Source organism: Dioscorea cayenensis, unplaced genomic scaffold (genome assembly GCF_009730915.1).
Source record: "Dioscorea cayenensis subsp. rotundata cultivar TDr96_F1 unplaced genomic scaffold, TDr96_F1_v2_PseudoChromosome.rev07_lg8_w22 25.fasta BLBR01001631.1, whole genome shotgun sequence".
Taxonomy (NCBI): domain Eukaryota; kingdom Viridiplantae; phylum Streptophyta; class Magnoliopsida; order Dioscoreales; family Dioscoreaceae; genus Dioscorea; species Dioscorea cayenensis.
In genome coordinates, this window is record NW_024088022.1 from 1 (window position 1) to 15,392 (window position 15,392).

A 15,392-nucleotide genomic window follows, 5' to 3' on the forward strand; every position below is an offset into this window, starting at 1 on the left:
TATTACGTATTGCTGGAATATCGAGAATATTAAAAATTTATTATTATACTTTGAATGAATAAGAAAAAAAAAAAAAAAGGAGATAAACTAGAAGAATTCAGAAAAGAGAAAATTCAATTAAAATGTTTTGATAAAAGTCAGTTTTAAAAATCAATTTCAAAAATCAATTTCAAAAATTCAAATTTATTATGATATTTGATTGAAATTATAATAGGATTGAAATAGAGTACAAATCATCAATCACATGAGAGAGAGAGGGACAAGGAAAAAAAAAGGATGAGGAAGAAGACAGATACAAGGATCAAATGTTTATTTTAATTTTTAAATCTATTCAATGTAGACCAAACATAAAATATGTGGGCATTGAAAATGTGATTAAATCCCATCAATCAAATTCATTATTTTTATTAGTCCAACCAAAAGTCGAGTTGGTAATTTTATCTAAATAGACCAAAACGAAGTGAAAAAGACCAAAATTACACATTTTAAGATTTTTAATTTTTGAATTTTAAATGGATCATAGCTTTTTATTAAATAAAAATATATATAAATAAATATTTGGTTATAGTTGAGAAAAGTAAACACTAGATTTAATAATATATATTAAAAAGTAAATTAAATAATTATTCCAGTGGCATTCTGTTGAACTCTCCGGAAAACAACTGACCAAGTTAAAACCAAAGCCACTCATTTCTATATACATTCCTCTCTTTCTTTGACTTTAGCATCAAAAACAAGTAAGATAGGTTTCTGGTCTCTCTCCCTTTCCTCTGTGCGTATTGTCCCCACCTTTGAATATATATATATATATATATATATATATATATATATATATATATATATAGAGAGAGAGAGAGAGAGAGAGAGAGAGAGAGAGAGAGAGAGAGAGAGAGAGAGAGATTGAACTGTAGCCTCTCGGAAGCACAGGACAGTTGGTTCCGATGGGTTCCTGTATGTGATGCCAAAAATCTACAAGCCAGTTGCAGAGGTGAATCTTAGTGCTCATAGTGATGAGCCTTACATCCATGCAAATGTTAAAGGTATATATATATTTGGATATGCTTAACTAGTACTCTGTTTCTGTTATTTGAGTTTTTGTAGATGAAGTGTTTTGAGATAAACGAATGGTGAGTCCTTGATGTTTGCTTTGATTTTTGGCTTTTGTTTTTGATTTTGTAGCACCGAGAACGGCCGGTTTTTGTTAAGATTTTGCTTGGGTCCTGGAGTTGAGGAGTGTGTGTGTCTTTTGTTGTGGAGATATTGAAGAGGAAAGCAATCTTGTTCATAAGGTGATCTTTGATTGCTTTTTAATGTGTTATAGTTGTTGTTTTTGAATGGTTAATTGAATGATGAATTATTTATAATTTCTCTTGTTTGATCTTGACTTTGTGTGAAAAATGTTAAAATCAGTTGTCTTTGATGGTGAACTGAGGAGATATGAAAAGGTAATGCTTCTTTTGACGATTTGAAATGATGATAATTTTAAGTGTGTTTTTGTGGAGATAATGAGAAGAAACAATCTTGTTCTATTAGGCGATCTTGATTTAGTGTCAAATATGTTACAGAGAATTGGTGCTATTTTTATATATAAAGCCATCTCTCTACTGCAGAATACTCAAAAAGTTCCAAGAAAAATTTTGATTGTGAATTTAAGAGATTTTTGTTTACTGTAACATCCAAACTGCTGCAGTTTGTATCATTTGCATGAAATATCAGAACCACCACTCTCACACACCAACCTCATGTTTCAGAAGGTTTGATTTCCTTATTGTTGTTTTTTTTTCTCAAATTTGAAACTATCGTGCTCATAAATATCATTTGCTTTGGATTTACCTTGAGGCGTTATCCAGAAGACTATGAGGAGCAACAAGTCTATAACATGAAACCAGGTTCATCATCTACTGAACGAGTTCAGGAGGCTGTGGATTGTCTTCCTAAAGATGCAGAGTTTTGCTGTCAATTCTAATTCCGATTCTGATTTCCGGCGATGGACAATATTGATTACCGAGAGCCTATAGCCTCGGCAGACAACTCCTCATTTGGTATACAATGAATTTCTCGATTCATTTCATCATGAAAAGTTCAAAATTTTCTTTAGTATTTCTTCTATTTTTTCTTTCATAGCTTTTACTTTTTTAGAAGCTTAAAATTACAGGTAGCAATGAGATTCTTAGCTGCAGTTAAGGAGTCTTCCGAGCCTCACATTAATATGTCATTTTTCATCAATTATAATCCTGAAGATATTCTAAGACAGGCGAAAGAATCAACACTCCGATACGAAAATGGTAGTTTATCTCATCTTTTTACTGTTATTCAATCAATAATAAATTTCTTATTGTCATTAAATTTATGCCAAACCTTTGCCATGACTAACTAATGGAACTTTTAGAAGGCATGACTCACTTGTTTCATAACTTCATTTCTAAGAATGCATGAAACCGACACCTCTAACTACCAATGCTCTATATTACAAGAAAACAGGAAAAGTGGTTGAGATCTTATCTTTTAACAGGTACTCCAATTTCGGTTCTTGATGGAGTGCTGGTTGCTGTTAAAGATGAGATTGATTGCATGTCTTATCCAACTACTGGTATTCTACTTTTGGGTTCTTAATACTTATTTCATTCAATTTTTCTACTTTTTGTAGCTGCTTTTTGATCTGAAGAATGGTAATTGTTTCAGGAGGAACTATGGTACCACAAATTTAGATTTTCAATAGAAGATGCACACATTGTGAAGCAATTAAGATCATGTGGTGCAAATTCTTTGTCGGGAAGACAAAACATGCATGAGATTGAGCTGGAACAAGTGGGATCAACTCCTCATTACGGGTATCAAGCAATTTATCTTTACCTAATTGAAGTTACATATTATTTAATTTTTGTCTTAGACACATAACAGGGCTGTGAGAAAACCTTATGATATTAAGAAGATTTCCGGAGGTTCCTCAAGTGGCTCAGCTGCTGTGGTTTCTGCTGGATTATGTCCTATTGCACTTGGTGTCGATGGAGGAGGTAAGGAAATTCACACATTAATATGTTTAGTTAATTGATTAGGAAAAGTGTTGATATATATCTTTGATTGGAAACTCTCATGGTCACCAACTTTTGCGGCAATTTAGAACACATAGCATTTATCATTGCTTTATCATTGCTACCTATCTTTGACATTAATGCAACAAGCTGGTCCCGAAACTTCATTATTTTACATTCAGAGAAGAACTAGTGTGCTAATGCTACTTCTTGAATTAGAAAAAGTCTATTAATGTGATTCATGATACAAAGAAATCATAAACAATGAATGCCAGCTTTAGGTTTTAGTCTGACTACGTATAATTTCTGATCATCATACTGAAATTTCAATTAATGTGGAAGAACCACAGAATAGAATGAATAAAGACAGCAATTCATTTCTAGGATTGTAGTTTCTCTAAAGAGAAAAAAAATTTAAATTGGAAAGCTAAATCCAAAAACTCCAAGCATCTCTGAATTGAGTGGATTTGTGCATTCCTTATTAGAGAAACAATAAATCCTATGTCTTATCCTCCTTCATAACATTGTATAAATAAGATGCTTGAATTCTTTTCACCTCCTTGTCTAGGATCCGCTCAGAATACCGGCTTTTTATGTGGAGTTGTTGGTTTCAAGCCAACTTTTGGTCGTGTATCTCATGCGGGGTAGCTTGATCTCCATTATCTCTACCATCATTTTTACTAACAAGAAATTAATTTCTATTTGGATTTATATCTGCAATTCTATCATTATTTCAGCATTCTTCCCTTTAAATTGGACCGTTGGAATGGCTGGGGTTTTGGCAGGAACAGTCGAAGATGCTCTCATTGCGTATTATTTTTACTAATGCTAATACACTTATTTCGCTGCAACATATAGAGTCAATGCTACTAGATGCTGAAGATGTTGTTTTCTTTCATCCTTAGTTATGCAGCTATTTCTGGGGACCTCCAAGTGAGACAACCTACACCTTCTTTAGTGGTAAACTTAAATCACTGTTCTATTTCTCTCAAGTTTATTGAGGTTTTTTTTTTATTATATTTTTTTACTGATAACTTGATAGCCAGCAACAAACCTTCCACTGCTAGCAATTACAAATCCAATTGGCAACATCAAATTAGCCAAATACGAAAAGGTTTGTCTTGTTAATATATCTACATTGATTACTGACAGTAATCCTCTTATTCGAGACTTCATTTTTTAAAACAATGTAGTGGTTTAATGACTCTGCCGATGAGGTTCGAACCTCTTATGTAACATGTTTTGATATGCTTACTGCAAACCATTATGGTTGGGAGGTATAACATTTTGACATGCATTTTTTTATCATCACAAATACTTTGCAGAAATTTCATGCTTTTATTCCTCACAGACAGTGGAAGTGACTTTACCAGAAATCGAAGAGATGCGTCTGGCTCATTATGTAACCATTGCATCAGAATGCAATGCTTCACTAGCACCGCATTTGGCAAAAATGTAAGTAGTCCCATGAAGTTCATCGTTATGAGTTTCATTATGTGAATCATCGTACATTTTTCTAGAAACTTTGCCGATATGGGATGGATGTAAGAGTTGCACATCAAGTTTATCGGTCTTTTCACAGCAGAGAGTATCTGAATGCTCAAAAAGATCAGGTAGTTATTAATTTGCAATTCATTCATACAAATTACAGTGACTTCATTAACAAACCACTGTGCATTTTCAGAAACCGGCAAATGTATTTTCACAAGGAAATTTTCAAACATGCTGATGTTATCGTCACACCAACAACCGGGTATTGACCTCGAACTCTGATTTCTCACATAAATTTCTGAAATCAAACATATTGTGAACCTTATTGTTCTCATTTTCACAGTGTTACCGTGACATCCATTGCAAAGAGATACATTCAAAACCGGAGAGCTTGATTACATCAATGGAGGTACTAATTTACAAAACCTCAAACCTTTCAATTGCCAATTCATCAACGACAAAAACTGAATATAGTGCCTGATTGTTTCAGCTGCATTAGTAAGGTTCATGATAGCCGGAAATTTTCTCGGGTTGCCTGCAATTACTGTAATGGTAAAATAAACGTGTATATATATATATATATATATATCTTTAGATGGAAAGATTAATCTAAATACTAAAACCGATAATGTATCGTAGGTTGGATGTGATAGAGGTGGAATGCCAATCAGTATTCAGTTCATCGGAAGGCCATGGTCGGAAGCAACCTTACTGCATTTGGCTTATCGGTTGCAGGTAACATAAGCTAAGAAACCGAAACTTTTTATTTAAGTAACTAATGAATTGAATGAGAATTTGGTAAATTGATCAGTAATAATAACAAGTTATGATAATTTTTTTTAATAGGCAATATGCAGTAGAAGCTTCAAGAGGCCTATGATTTTCTATGATCTTCTCAAGGAGGAAACTGCAGGTCAATAGAAAGAAGCAAAAAAAACTAATTAATTAAGAAAGAAATAAGTCTGAATTGTAAGTTTTTCAAGCATTTTTCATTTATTTTTGTTAATTGTATGCCTAAATGTGCTGAAATCTTGAAACAATAAATACAAGAAATTTCTGCATACATTGCATTAGCAGCAATTGAATAATAGTCATTTTTTTTTCCCATTGATTTCATTTTTGTTTCCAGTCATTTCACAAATCCTTTTTAATTAAAAATTTGTTTATTATTATTTTAATTTAAGTGATTTCTTTTAAGATTCACACAAAAAGGACTTCTTGTTAACTGTGTGCTTGTATCGACACACACATGATTTATTTTCATTTTTTTTTAACAATAAAAAAGATTTTAAACTGAAAGCAACTTTGCGTGCTTTTATGCCATTCATATTATCTTATAAAAAAAAAGTGACCAAAAGCATATAATTAGTAATTAGCTTTGTCTCACTTTTTGGAAAAGTCCTTCGATCACATCGACATGACTCATCAGTCCTTTAATCAAATTAATTATGACAAAAAGTTTCGGATACAAAAACTATACCGTGAATATTTTTTTATTTTTTTATTTTTTTATCGAAAAAGGTGGATAAACACTTCATATTAAAGAAAAAGAGGATACAGAAGATACCAACCACTGGGATGTAGAAAGACAACAACAAAAACAACAAAACGGGCAACAACCCCCAAGAGCGCAAACACTCAGAACCTAGCCATCATCTGGGATAATCTCCTCCATAGAGGCCCTCGCCTCATCGAAGCCTCGAGCGAGGTCCAAGAAACCCTGTGCTTTTTAACCTTTGGCCGATGTCGCCCCTCCATCTTCACTCTGACCCCCTCTGCGAAAGAAGAGTACCATGATACAAGAATGCGATCAATTTTCACAATGAAACCGTGAGAAGGCAAGTAATTGGCATTAAAAATACAATCATTCCTAGCTAGCCAAATATTCCAAATTAAGGCTTTCGTAACAAGATCTCCAAAAGATTTTCTATCATGGTGCAAACACATCCGCCACCGACCCCACAGGTCCTCAATGGAAGACGGGACACCGGGTAGCCTAAGAAGTGTCACAAAATACTCCCAAGCATGGAGTGCAAAAGGGCAGTGGATGAACAAGTGGTCAATCGACTCAGTATCAGCATGACACATGACACATGTGTCAGTCGGCAGTTTGTTACATCTCCTTCTCGCAAGATTTTCCAAGGTCAGAATCTTGTTTCTCCAAACCAACCAGTTGAAAAGATTGATACAAACTCTCACGCCCTAAAAAGAACCTCAAAATTGGGCAACGGAGCCCCCTCACAATTAAGAAGTTGCAGAAGGACTCTCACCGTGAACAACCCATTCCCCTGCCCTCGCCACCGAATCTTGTCCAAAGACCTATAATCGCGATTCCACACCCACAGCATGAGTCCGGGTCGATCAACGACAATCAAGAAATGGTTGCTCATTCAACAGATGGCGGAGCTCAAGAATCGTGCCATTAGGGCTAGGGCTGGCCCTAAACTCCCTCAGTGCCAAAAATTCATCGAGTGCATCCCTCAAGCCAACCATCTTTCCAAAAAAAGAGTATCCATGCCAAATGACAACCCTCGATAGAACAATAGCTCCTAAGAGCCGACAAGCAAGACAAGACTCCTTTCCAAAAGAAGGAAATCCTGCCTGTCTGATTAGGCCACAACTTAGACCTGGGGAAGCCATAGTTGAACTGAACGACCCTGGCACCACCCCACTCTAGATCCAGCATGTATTTCCAATACCATTTTCTCAATAATGCCTGGTTGAAAACTGATAAGTCCAGGATACCCCAGCCCCCTTGGTCCCGGGGTCAACAAAGATTCTTCCATCTGACCAGGCGACAACCCGGATGGTCGATATCAGGACCGGACCAAAGAAAGTCCCTTCTAATGCGGTCAATGGCTTTGATGACCCAACCCGGAAGGCGAAAAATGGGCATCCAATATGTTGGAACAGTTGTCAGCACCGAGTTCACCAACGTAAGTCGCTCACCGAGAGAGATATGTCGCACTCCACGACGCCCAGCCCACGCCGCACCTTCTCGATCATTCCCTTCCCGCCTTGCTCTACGTGGTCTTCTTCCAGAAATTGGGATGCCAAGATAGGTGACCGGCAGCAGCCCACGCTTGCAATGAAGAGTTTCCGCTGCTGCCCAATCAGGGAGCTCACCCCCACGACTAGAGTACAGACAAGTTTTCGAAAAATTGGTTTCAAGCCTCGTCATCCCTTCAAATAAGTATAAAATGAGTTTGATAATCCTAAGATCCTCGAGTCCCCCAACCGTTAAGATCAGGAGATCATCAGCATAATGCAAATTGCATTTACTACCAAAACTCCCCAAGGGAACACCCACCAAAATTTTGGAAACAAGGGCGTGGCTAAACATAGAGCTAAGAACATCGTCACCAAAGACAAATAATAAGCATGACAAAGGATCACCCCGCCTCAACCCTCGCTTATACCCTAATGTACCCATTTGGGGTCCCTGCTCACCAAGATAAATACTTTCAAGAGGTCAAAATACATTTGATCCAACCAACCCATCTAGCCCCCAAAAACCGTAGGGCATGCATTAGATCGAAAAATCCCAATCAACAAGATCGAAAAGCCTCGACAAAGTCCACTTTTAAGATATAACCCGGGAGCTTACGCTTATGTAACTAAAGATCAGCTCCTCTGCAGTGGCGATGCTATCGAGGATGCACCTCCCTTTCAGAAAAGCCGACTGGTTAGAATCGACCAAGGAACTTAAGATCGTACTCAAGCGAGTCGCTAAAATTTTAGACAAAATTTTCAGGGTGGAATTAATTAAACTGATAGGACGGAAATCCCCCGGCGTTTCCGGAGACTCCACCTTGGGGATAAGGGAAATATTGGCCCAGTTAATCCTCTCCAGGTTCGCTCTCCCCCAATAAAAATCCTCACAGAGGAGCATTAGGTCAGAATTGATAAGATCCCAAAAATGTCTGAAAAAATGCAATGGGAAGCCATCGTGGCTGGAGCCTTATCTTTGCCAAGGTCGAAGACCGCCCTTCTTGACCTCTTCCAACGTGAATGGTCTTTCCAAAACCCTCAAGGTCCAACCTGCTCCTATTCGCAAGCAATCTTTGAAAGTCAATCTCAAAACGATTCGAACGCTTGAACCACATTGTCACGAAAACGGCCAACAAACACTTTCCCCAATTTCTTTCTGATCCGCTCCAGCGGCACCTTCGTGTTTGATACTTGGAATGAAATTCGCTTTTACGGCGTTAGCCACCGATGGAAGAAACCCTCGTGTTCTCATCGCCTCTTTAGCCATTGCAACCCAGAGCGACTGCCCAAAGACAATTCTTCTTGCTTACTGAACGAGGCATAATCTCGATCCGACCTCCTCCTCAAGTTTGAACTCCAGAGCTTCCAGAGGCCTCTGCACTTTAGAAACATCCAGCTTCTCTAGTTCACTTAGCAAAGCCAGCTTCTTGAGTTTGATGGAGCCGAAAGAAAATTTGGCCCAGTGACGCAAATGGAATTTGAGAGTCAACAACTTTTTTGCAACAACAAAGGCCCCACAACCTTGAGGGGAGGAAATCTCCCACCAGCTTTTCACAAGATCCCCAAAACCGTCCACCGTGGACCAGACTAGCTCATACCTAAAAGGTCGCTGGATCAAGTAGTGATACCCAAGCTCAAGATCGGATGGGAACATGATCGTAACCAAGTCGCGATGCACTTTTTTCTCGATCATTTTGGGAAAAATTAGCGCAGCTCCCCTATCGACTAAGAATCGTCCCAGACTTTAACCTGCATCAGTCCGCTGACCATTAGTCCAAGAAAATTCACTGCCAATCACGGGGCTCTTGCAAATCCGAGATGTTGGAGGAACAAATTTGCTTTCCTAATGCCTTCCATGACATGAGGCCCACCGCTTTTTGTCCTCCACTTTTAAAAAGTAGCATTAAAATCACCGCAGAGTAATCCAAGGCATCCCAGAGGTCCAAAGATTAACACGCTAGCTCCTCCCAAAAAGCATGCTTAAGCTGATCCGGCATTTGGTCCTCAGATCTGCGCACACTCTCCAAGTTAAGTTCACGACCTTTAGAGAAGAACTCAATCGTGAGAGAAAAAGATCCCTTCCACATGGGTGTGCCTGACAGTATAGAACTATTCAAACCAATTAAGATGTCTCCGCATTTGAGTCAGCACGTCGGCACAAAAACGTAATTCATCCAAATGCAGTGCTCACCGATTTCCCTCCAGGTCGCAATCGATACCTCTTGAAGTTTAGTTTTTTGAAGGCAACAAATATCAGCAAAGTGCATGTTCAAAAAGTCTTTAACTAGAAACCTCTTAGCAGGTTTCCCTAGTCCCCTTACATTTCAAGTTATAATATTCATAAAAAATCTTACACAACCCGCCTCCTCCAAAAGAGGGAAGCCGACTCCCTCAAGGGGACCAAACGCGTAATGTTCTAAATGACGTAATGTGATTCAAAACATGAATTCACATCAAGAGAAAAACAATACCACAAGCATCACGTAATCTTAGCAAGTCTGAACATCATTCCAATCCGAAATTAAGCAAGGTTTGAGGAAGTACCTTTCTCTTCGCTGTTTCACAAGGCTTTTTTTCTCTAGGCATCTCTGTGGTTCTCAAGAACAAAACCAGCCTCCTCATTGAAACACGAGGATGGTTTTTTCTTCCGCTCACTTTTTCGGGTGTTAAGGGTCTGCTCCTCTGCAGTAGCCTCCAATCCACCGGGCAAATCAGGCAGTAGCTCCCTGAGATTTCTCTCAAACTCCGAAATGGAGTCATCTCGAGTCGACTCATCGCTTTGATGTCGCTAACACAACGTAAGAAGACTCAGAATCAACCGTAGAACGGGAAGCGCCACCATCAATAGTGACTCCATCGCCCGACACCGGGTCAAGGGCCCACCCAACTTCTAAAAATTCCCAAGAGAAACCCACAGGCGGGGGTAAAACAGGCTTTACAGTTGCATCATTGAAGTTGAACTTCTCCAAACCCGAACTCACCGACCACCTAGGGTTCGAAATTCCATCCAATCCTGTACCATTCCCCGAAATAGTGACTGATGGTTCATCACTCGGTCTCGTGATAGAATCAAGCTCTCCTTGACCACCCGCCTATTAACAATCTTTAAAGGCCCATCCGACAGCCCCACCAACATCCTCGATCGGCCCATAACACCCTCCTTATTAATCCCAAGTGAATCCCCATCAATCTCTACCATCGGCCCATCACTCTCAACAGGCCCAATTCCCTGTAACGCATCATCTTGTTGTTTGTTAGCACTAACAAGGCCCGAATCACGACCTACTTCACATAATAATAATGGGTCCCCAATAAAAATTAAAAAGAAGGAATATCCGATTCTAAATAAGGATCGTGGCCTCCCCAATAAGACAGAACCACCAACCGCCCAACAGCTCCCTCCTGAGGCCCCACTGCACCCAAGCTTGGCCTAGCAATATCTCCACCAATCTGCATGGATGACCGAACCCAACCTGGCTCATCAAGAAAGCTACGCTTCAAAAGCTTCACATGCTTCTGGAACCTCAGAACTCCTCGGGACGCGCTTTGGCCCCGACCACCGCCCCTTCCTTTCTTTGGCCTCGCCAAAACCTCGACACGACGATGCGTTTAGACCATGTGCCTCCCCGACACTTGGTCGTGTCAAGAGTCGCCGCCGGGTAATCGAGCAAGATCACGACCACCGTAACGCCTCGACCACCGTGACGCCATGATCGTGCCATGGACCAACGGGTCCGAATCCTCGCCATTCTCATGGAGGTTCCCCGCCGAAAGCATCTCGGTGGGAGCCAAGCTCCACCACCCCTTTCTCCGCTGGTGTGACACGGTGGGAGCCAAGCTCAACCACCCCTTCATTCCCCACATTCTTCTCGGCATCTGTTAGATAGTTCCCGGGTGGTTTGCAACACACCATGGGAGCCACGCATCACCCCTGCATTCCGATCCCTGAGGAGCACGAGAAGCCTCCACAGTCGACGGGATACCGCCAGAAGACCCTACCGGACGTCCAGGACGGGAGCCATGCTCAACCTGACCAATGCCGGGAGACGACCCCAATAGAGACTTGCCTATCTCGTCAGTAGAGCTCTCCTGGATGCTTCTGTTCTCAACCCTGTGAGTGACGGAATCAACACTGGAGGCGCTATGAAACTTAAGCGCATACCTACCAAGATCTCTCCGGAATGTTGGGACAGCCTCTTTCTCACCGCTATCAACGACTGTGTAGCGACGCATACCCAGTCGAGATCCACTTCGACGGCACAAGACTCACCGACGCACGAACCAAAGACCAAAAATGAAATATTTATGCGGAGAGGACGCTTGAGATAGCGCAATGAGCTCGCCAACCGGTCTAACTACCTCAGTGATGGTTCCCCAACTCCAGCCATGGAGTGGAAGATTCCAAAGATGGATCCACTAACCTGTGCCTGAGGCCCATCCGTCCGCTCCAATCTCCGCCGACCAAGGAGCAAGTTTTAAGGTGCAAGGGCCTTCCTTAGTGACCACTCTGAAGCTGCCTAGCTTGCAAACATCTCTAACTTCTTCCCGCTAGCCAAAGGAATAAGGAAAGAGCAATCGCTGAGTGGGGTGATCGGGCCAAGCAAGCTTTTGCATTTATTATCGCCTGAGCTACCTCCATCACACTTGCATCGCTTACGTGGCCCTCCACAAATGAGAGAACCGCTACTTTGGGACAGACTCATCACGCCAGCCTTCTCGGGCCTCCGGGGTAAGAGAGATTGAAAGAGAAGCACGACGAGCTTGCACCCCCACCTCCCCGCCTCGCTCGGAGACCGCATGGTGAGCTCCGCACCATCCGAGAACCCTTGCCTTGATCAACACCGACCCTCCCTCGCTGAGACGAGCTTAGACCGCACACGAGGCCTCTTACACTCGGGTCAGGACCACCGGACATCCGCCGCCATATGTCCGACGCTAGCACAACGCAGTCAGCATAACTGGGTGACGACTACTGCTCTCATTCGAGAATCGCTGACGCTTGGTACTAGCCAACCTACTACCACTCCCCGATTCCTTGGACATCCTCTTCTGACTCACCAATGATCACTCCGTGCGGAGCGCTTATGCGTTGTCCCGAAGAATCCGAAAGCTCACCACCGCTGCGAACGCGCTGCGCCGCCAAGATGCCCCTTGCCCGCATTCTCAGTAGCTTTTGACCCCGCTGTCGGCTGCCTCCCCGTAGATCGCCCGAGAGGTCCATCCCTGCTGACACTATTTCCAGGATCGCCTGCGTGAATATTCTCCGAAAATAATTTTTATTTCTCAATCCCCATCCTCATCTTCATTAGTATTATTTATTAAATAATTTATATAAAAATTATCTTCCATTTTATTCTGGATTAAAAATCGGAGATAAAGACTTTTGTGGGTTTATTTGCAAAACTAAATTATTACAGGAGTGAATTCAAGTAATTCCCTTGTAAGGGGCTATGTACAAGGAAAAATAAGGTAATGGCATCTCTCAGAATTCCGTTCTCTTTCACTATACACAAGCGTATTTTATATAAGGAATCATCATGGTAGAATACCCATATTAGTTCTTATATTTTTACTTTTACTCTTTTAGTCCTCCTATTTTTAATTTAAGCTATTTTTAATCCCTCTACTCTTTTGAATGAGTGCAATCAATTCCCCCATATACACTTTGAACATACCAATTACTAATTTTTATTGCTCATATATTCTATGAATTATATAAAAAATTTGTATTCTTTCTTTGAATTGTGTATATTACAATGATTATTATGGATGAATTGTGTAGTATATTAATTATTTTTATGATTAGAACATGCTTAGGGGACTTGATTGCACTCATTCAAAGAGTAGAGAGATTGAAAGAGCTTAAATTTAAGTAAGAGAATTAAAAGGGCAAAATGAAATAAGTACAGGGACTAACATGGATATTCTGCCGAATTATCAAAGTGACAAACAGGTATGAATATACACTAGTTATGGTAACTTACGGAATTTCCAGAAAAATCCCCTGCACCCAGACTCATGAATAGTATTGAGTACAATGTATGAAAGTACATAAACAGTACTACCGGATAAATGATTTGAATCCTTACCTTCCCTTTTGCATTGTTAGTATCATATCATTAGGCTATCCAATGGTAGACTCCCTTTCACTACTTTGATTTCTAATATAGTTGTTTAAAGATCTTGAAAAAAAAATAAAAATAATATTAATTTTTATAAAAATTTAAAATAAAAATGAATAAAATAACTAAACTTTAATTTTTAAGGGTGATAGTGGAATTCTCCTCTATTCTTATAGAAACTCTACCCGACTAAGATGGGGATAATCCGATTTCATCTATTGCGGGGTAGAGGTATCAAAGCGAGTCCGTGCCGCCCGGGCCAGCACGGCCCTCGGCACGATTTGGGCCAGTGCTCACCCAAAGCTACGATGCTACAAGATCGTGTCCGGCCGGGCACGGCCTGCACTCGGCCGGGCCGGGCCAGGTTCTGGGGCCCGTGGGCCGGCCCCGGCACGCTGCCCAGCTGGGTGGCAGTGCGCGTGCACCAGCACGTGGCCGGCCCGCAACGGTCCACTTCTGTGTTAAAACTTTGAATTTATTTTTTTCTTTTTGCTTTGATAGAAAGACATTTTTACCCATCCCAACAACTATCTAACGGCTAGTTTTATGGGTATTTTAGTCTTTTTGGTGTAAATGACAATTTTGCCCTTTACAACAACTATAAACGGCTAGTTTATGAGGGCATTTTTGGAATAAAAATATTAAAAAAATTATAAATACCCCTAAATTCAAACTAAAATTTCCACACCAAACTCTCTCATCTCTCAATCTAATTCTCTCTTTGGCTTCTAAGTGCAACTTCCAAGCTTCAAGTTTGCAAATCCAAGTTTCAAGTTCATCATCGAGTATCTCAATTGCACTCAAAAGAAATCGACACCAAAAATCGACTTCGTAAATTATTTGTTAAAGCAATTGAGGTAATCCGTTGTTCTTAATTTTTAATTTTCATAATGGCCGGTTCTTCTCCCAACTTTCCCTCCGATAATTCTCCGTTTGGTTTTTATGAAAATGGCCCGTTAAATTCTCCGGATGATGATGATGTTGTTATTGAGACCCCAAATATTGGGCCATCAAGTGACAACCCTCGAAGCTCTAGAAAACGAACTTCCGGGGTTTGGCAATTTTATGACATTGTTGATTTTCCGAACAAAGGCACTCGGGCTGTTTGTAAAAAATGTAAAAAAGATTTTTCTTGCCAAACTTCGGGGGGGACGGGGCATTTAAAAAGACATGCCGATAAGCATGCCGCGAAGCCACACGATCCCACACAAACGCAAATTAGTTTTACCGATTCGAGTATGGGAAATTTTATTTTTAATAATGAAAATGCAAGAAAAGAAGTTGCGAAATTTATTGTTCAAAAATGAGCAACCTTTTTATCTTGCCGAAAAATCCCGCTTTTAATAAAAAAATGCTTTATTCGAGGTTTTTAATCCAAATTTTAAATCGGTTTCAAGAAATACTATGAGAAAAATATTGTCTTATTATTTATGATGATTATAAACAAAAATTAATTTCCGAATTATCTTCTTGTTCTTTTAAAATTTCTCTTACTTCGGATATTTGGTCTTCTCAATTTCAAACGAATTATCTTTTGTGTTACCGGTCACTATATTGATAATAATTGGGTTTTTGCAAAAAGTGTATTTTTAAGTTTTTTGAATTAGAACACCGCCATACCGCAAGTGTTATTGCAAAGTTATATAACTCGGGCTATTAATGAGTATAATATTTCGAGTTCTATATTTTCAATTAGTTTGGATAATGCTTCGGCAAATAACAATGCGGTTGATCTTTTAAAAATGAATTTAATGCC

General features: G+C 40.0%; 1 long non-coding RNA gene and 1 pseudogene across 1 annotated transcript; both read left to right on the forward strand.

Annotated features, from left to right (window-relative positions):
* Positions 1-2,019: 2,019 nt before the first annotated feature.
* On the forward strand, positions 2,020-2,591 carry LOC120256764. The gene is made up of 3 exons (XR_005535406.1): positions 2,020-2,042; positions 2,156-2,285; positions 2,513-2,591. It is a non-coding gene; the product is annotated as an uncharacterized LOC120256764 (long non-coding RNA).
* A 1,072-nt stretch (positions 2,592-3,663) lies between these two features.
* On the forward strand, positions 3,664-5,605 carry LOC120256763 (annotated as a pseudogene).
* The last annotated feature ends 9,787 nt before the right edge of the window (positions 5,606-15,392 follow it).